Source organism: Dipodomys merriami, unplaced genomic scaffold (genome assembly GCF_024711535.1).
Source record: "Dipodomys merriami isolate MVZ:Mamm:240054 unplaced genomic scaffold, mDipMer1.0.p SCAF_611, whole genome shotgun sequence".
Taxonomy (NCBI): Eukaryota; Metazoa; Chordata; class Mammalia; order Rodentia; family Heteromyidae; genus Dipodomys; species Dipodomys merriami.
The window spans coordinates 537,334-543,333 of NW_027206193.1; positions in this window are offsets into that span (position 1 = coordinate 537,334).

Here is a 6,000-nt window from a genome sequence, read left to right on the forward strand (position 1 = left end):
GTGTTTCTTTGCCGTTTTTACCTCTTCTTCTGAGAAGTCTCTCTTTAGCTCCCTTGACCATTTCAAAATTGGTTTGCTAGGTTTGTAAAGGGTTAGTTTCTTGTTTACCATATATAATGGATATTAGACCCTTGTCTGATATATTGCTGGTAAATATTTTTTCCCAATTATTTGGCTTTCTTTCTAGTTTGGTTGCTATTTTTATCTGTGCAGAAATTTTATTTTAAGGTAGTCCCATTTATCGAGTCATTCTCCAATTTGTTGTGACCCTGGGAATCTATTCTGGAAGTTCCTGCTTTTGCCTATAAGTCCAAGTCTCTCTCATACTCGGTCTTGCAATAGTTTCAGAGTTTCAGGCTTGATGTTAAGGTCTTTAATCCATTTTGAGTTGATGTTACTGTATGGTGATAGGCTAGGGTTCACTTTTAGTTTTCTGCATGTGGCCAGTTTTCCCAGCACCAGCAGTTGAAGAGGTTATTATTCTTCCACCATATGTCTTTGGCTCCTTTGTCAAATATCAACTGACTGTACATATGCTGCTATATTTCTGGGTCCTCTAACATTTCTCACTGATTTTTGGATCTCTTTTTTTCTGCCAGTACCAACCTGTCTTTGTTATTATGGCTCTATAATAGAGCTTGAAGTCCTGTATCCTGATCCCTCCTGCATCCTTTTTTTTTTTTTTTTGCCTAAAATTGTTTTGGCTATGCTAGGTTTTTTGTTGTTCCATATGAACTTTTGGACTATTTTCTCTATTTCAGTAAAGCAAGTCATTGGAATTTTAATGGGAATTGCATTGAATGTGTTTATTTATTTTGTCAGTATGGCCATTTCACCATATTAATTCTGCCTATCCAGTAACATAGGATGTCTTTCCATTTCCTGGTATCTTCTAAGATTCCTTTTTTAGGCTTTTATAGTTTTCATGAAATTGACCTTTACATCGTTGGTTAGGTTACTTCCTAAATACTTTTTTTTGAGGTTATTGTGAATGAGGTTGTTTCCTTGATGTCCATTTCTATTTGTGTTTTGTTGGTTTACAGAAAGCCAACTGATTTTTGTGCGTTAATTTTGTATCCTGGTACTTTGCTAACTTGGTTTATAAGCTCTAAGTGTTTGGTGATGGAGCATTAGGTATCATTATTTTATAAAGTAATGCCATCTGCAAAAAGAGAGAGTTTATATTCTTCCTCTCCTATGTGGATCCCTTCAATGTATTTTTCTTTCCTTATTGCTCTGGCTAAAAATTCCAGATCTATATTGAAGAGGAGTGGAGAGAGTGTGCATCCTTGCCTTGTTCCTGTTTTTAAGGGAATTTGTTGTAGCTTTTTCCTACTAAGCATAATATTGGAATATTGGCTTTTGATCTGCCATGTAAGGCTTTTATTGTCTTATGAAATGTTCCTTCTATTCCTATTTTTTCCAGAGCTTTTAACATGAATGTGTGTTGAATTTTTATCAAAATCATTTTCCAAATCAATGGAGATAATCATGTGGATCTTGACCTTTGATCTGATGATGTGATGGATTACATTTATTGACTTATATATGTTAAACCATTCCTGCATCTCTGGGATGAAGCCTATTTGGTCATAATATATGATTTTTTGATATGTTTCTGGATTCTGTTGGCTACAATTTTATTGAGGAGCTTTGCATCTGTCTTAATCAAAGAGATTGGTGTGTAGTTCTTTTTTTGTTGGGTCTTCACCTGGTTTGGGGTGAATGTGATCTTGGCTTCATAGAATGAGTTTGGGATTACTTCCTCTGTTTCCATTTCTCTGAAGAGCTTGAGGAGTGTGGGTATTAGCTCCTCTTTAAAAGCTTTATAGAATTCTTTAGTGAATCCATCAGGATCTGGTCTTTTCCTGTTGGAAGATTTCTTATTACTTCTTCTATCTCATTGTAGGTTATTGACATTTATCATTGATTTATTTCTTCTTGGTTCTGTTTGGGCAATTTGTATTTCTTTTTTTTTTTTTTAGGCAGGAAAGAAGTTTATTTACCAAAAGGCTGCCCCCACCATGGATGGTAGAGGAGCATGACTGAAAAGGAAGGGTTGTCGACCCACCTCTGATCCAGCACTTATCTTGGCCAGGGACGGGAAGAGGTGTGGCTGGGTGCTGGAGAGTTGTGGTCACATTGGATCCAGATGTGACCTCAGGGTCTGGAACCCTCCGAAGGTCAGATGGGAATCATGTGACCCGAGGTGGCCTAGGATGCGACTTAGTAGGAGAAGGTGATTTCTTCCAGGTCTGAAAGTTACCTATATAACAGATATTGGGTGGAAATTTAGCTAAGAGGGAGGGAAATGTCCCTGTTCAGAACTTACATTCCAGCCATTTGATAATTATGAAAAAGGGTGAAGATTCTCTCTGGCTCCTTCCGGTTTGCAAGCGGCATTGACAGTAAGGGTAAAAGGCTGATATGTGGTCCCTTCTGGTTGAAGGCAGAAGGCAACAGCTGTCACTTGGGCATTGAGTCCTTAGATAAAGTATGGAGGAGGCAAGTCTCTTGGACGAAGAAGTCTGGAGAAGCCTCATGACGCATTGAGGGACTGAAAAAAATACTAGAGAGCAAATAAATGGCAAGAGGAAGGACTTGGGGCTGAAAATGTTGGTAGAAATGTCCCTACCTTCTTCTGACACCTGGCGACTAGATAGAGAAGAAGTCAATTAACAAGGGCAAGAATATAAATTCCTGTCCAGTTGAAAGGTAGACAGGTATGGACATTAGATGGGCAGTGTTCTTAAGTCTACTGACATTCCGGCTCTTGTTAATTTTGATAGGGCAGGCACAAAGTGGCTGATGCAATATCATCTCCTCTTATTCCTCTCTATGTTCCTTTGTTCCTCAGACTGGCTGACTCAAGGTGCTTGTTGCTGGGATGGTTAGTCCCAGATTGTATTCAAGGAGGCTTGAACTTAAGGCCTGAGCACTGTCCCTGAGCATTTCTGCTCAAGGCTAGCACTCTACCACTTTGTATGATGGTACTACTTGTAGTGTTTGCTGGTTAGAGATAAGAGGCTCGAGCCATGTTTCCAACCTGGCTCTTTGCAAGTTAGTTGGGAGATGGAGTTTGAGGGATTTTCAGCCCAGGCTGGCTTGCACTGCAATCTTTTCCACAAAAGCTTTTTGTTATTTCCAATTAAAACAAGGAGATCAAATATAATAAGTAGTGCTTACCTGGTCCTTATCTAGAATTGACCAAATATTCTGTAATGACAAAACTCATTAGATGTGAGAATCTTAGCATAGATATGCCCAATATGTTAGAATCACGTAGTCAGTACTAGACTACACAACACAAAACAAAAAAGGCAAAACTCAAAACTTAAAATTTTTGACAACAATATTTAGGCATCTTTGCTAACAAAGCATATCAGATGGTTGGGCCTCAGTTACCAGGGTCTGTGAAATGAGCAACTTGTTAGAAATGCATATTAGAATAGATGGATGGAGGAGTAGCAAGCTTCATGGAAGTGTAAGGGTTGGATGGGGCCAAACCCTTAAGCCACTATGTGGCCAAGATGGCGAACTCAAGATGGCGAATTTCTGAAAAAATGCAAAGATAGCCTGAACAAAAAATCAAGCCTAGTTTGGCTAGCCTATGAGAGGGAACCTAGAGCGGTTCCCCGGAACCAGTCCATGTTGCACACTTCAGGGAACAATCCAAAAAGTTGTAGAGATATAGAAAGTTGGACATGAAAAGCAGAGAGCAAAGAGAGCCTGAAAGTAAAAAGACTTCTGACCATGTATCATTGCAGAGGCATAAATTGTCTAAATCTGAGAAGAGCAAAAAATATGAGGTCATCTGGCTATCCAGGGAGCACAGGAGGCATGTCAGCGGGGTTTCACGGCTCGGGCATGACTCGCAGGACCCCATTAAATATGTTAGAGAGTCAGTTTTGTGAGTGAAGGAGAGCTGACCAGGAAGAAGCGGTGTCCCGGCTTGCCCCTGACTCCTATAGACAGAAATGGCTAAGCCCGCAAACCAGGCATTCTGCACTTCAGAGATGACCCTCCTTTCTGCTAAATGCCATAGGAGCTCTCTGGAATGGCGCCACATCTGAGCAGAGATTGAGCAACAGAGAGCCGTGGAGAGTAGTTTGATTCACCAGAGTAGAGAAGTGGTGTGGATGTGGATGTGAAGGCCAGGAAGAGTATTGGTGAAAAGTCTCACATGGTGTCTCAAGGCTGTTTGGTTTGCAGAAAAGTAGTGGTTAGGAAATTCGAGCATTTCCAACTCAAAAACCTCATCCCAGTCATGGCACGATTTGTAAGGTATATTAATAGGTAGGTTTCATTAAGTAGTCCATGAAGAGAACACCCCACACTATTCAGGCATGAAAAGAAGTTTATTTACCGAACTGCTGCCCCCACCATACATGGTAGAGAAGAATGGCTGAAAAGGAAAGGGGGGAATAGCAATTGTATTTCTGTAGAAATTCATCCATCTCTGCTAGGTTTTCCTTCCTTTGTGAGTAGAGTCTGGAATTATTTCTTTATGATTGTTTTGATGTCTTGTTGTAATTTTTCCTGTAGTATCTCTGATATTATTGATTTGGGTCTCCTCTCTTATTTTGTTAGTTACTCTTGCCAGTGGTCCCTCAGTTTTAGTGACCTTTTTTTAAACAGCTTATAAAAATTAATTTTATTTATAATTTTGATAGTCTCTGTCTCTTTAATTTCAGCTCTTATTTCGGTTCTCTTTCTATCTACCAACTTTAGGTTCAATTTTTTCTTGTTTCTCTAGCAGTTTTAGTTGCATCATAAGATCGTTTACTTGTTCTATGTTTTCTTGATGTGTGCAATGAAAGCAATGAATCTGCCCCTCAGGACTGTTTTCGCTGTGTCCCATTGTTTTTTTTTTTTGTGATGTATCTTCATTTTCACTGAATTGTAGGAACTTTATAATTTCTTCTTTAATTTTTTCTGTGATCCATGTATTGTTCAACAGAGTGCTGTTTAATTTCCATGTTGTTTTCTACTTTATGCTTTGTTATTGAGAACTAGTTAAATTCCACTATGCTCAGATAGAATACAGAGTATTATGTCGATCCTCTTGTATTTGCTTATGTTCCATGTATGAACTAAGAAATGATCTATTTTAGAAAAAGTTAGGAAGAGGAAGACCCTACTGTTGTGAATACCTTTAATTCTAGCTACTCAGGAGGCGCAGATCTGTGTATTCAGGTTCAAAGCCAGCCCAGGGAGGCTTTTCTGGTGTTGCTCATCACCACACCCTGCCTCAAGTCTAGGGTTGTTCACCATCTTTGCCACCATGCGTGCATATGCAAGCCAATATGGAGAGGCGCCACACCCCACTATGGGTCCAGAGTTGTTTGTTGCCTCTGTTGATGCCACTGCTGCTGCCACAGCTGCTGCCACTGCCCCAGCTGCTGCCACTGCCCCAGGATCAACTGGGCCACTTATGCAAGCCAGGAACCTCACCACAAGTCAGGTGTTAACCAGTTCTGCTGTCTCAGGTTAGGCTGGGCCACTTATGCAGGCCAGTATGGAGAGGCACAAACCACCATGGGTCTGGACTTGTTCACCCCAGCTGTCCCCACCTCAGCCACCACTGCCGCCCCTGGCTGGTCTGGGCAAGTGCCAAGAGGCATTGTGCACTAATTCTGGGTGGTTTGCCACCACTGCCAGCTGCTGCTGCTGTTCCAGGTTAGGCTAGGCTATTTACACCAGCAGGACAGAGGTGCCACCCTGAGACACTAGGGTCGTTCGCCACTGTTGACAGCTGCTACTGCTCCTGACTTGGCTGGGCTACTTGTACCAGCCCAGCAAAGGCGCTGTTCCAGGGAGGGTGAGGGGAGTCTTTGTTCTAGCTCTGTCTTCTGAGATTTCTGTTTGTATATTCTGGGTTGGCCCAGCTCTTGTGAGTCTCCTGGGAGACTTGGGATGCTTGTGTGTGTGTGGTCCTCAGATGGTCCAGTCCTGGGGCACTTAAGCAGCTTGGCACAAAACCCCGTCACTTAAGCTGCG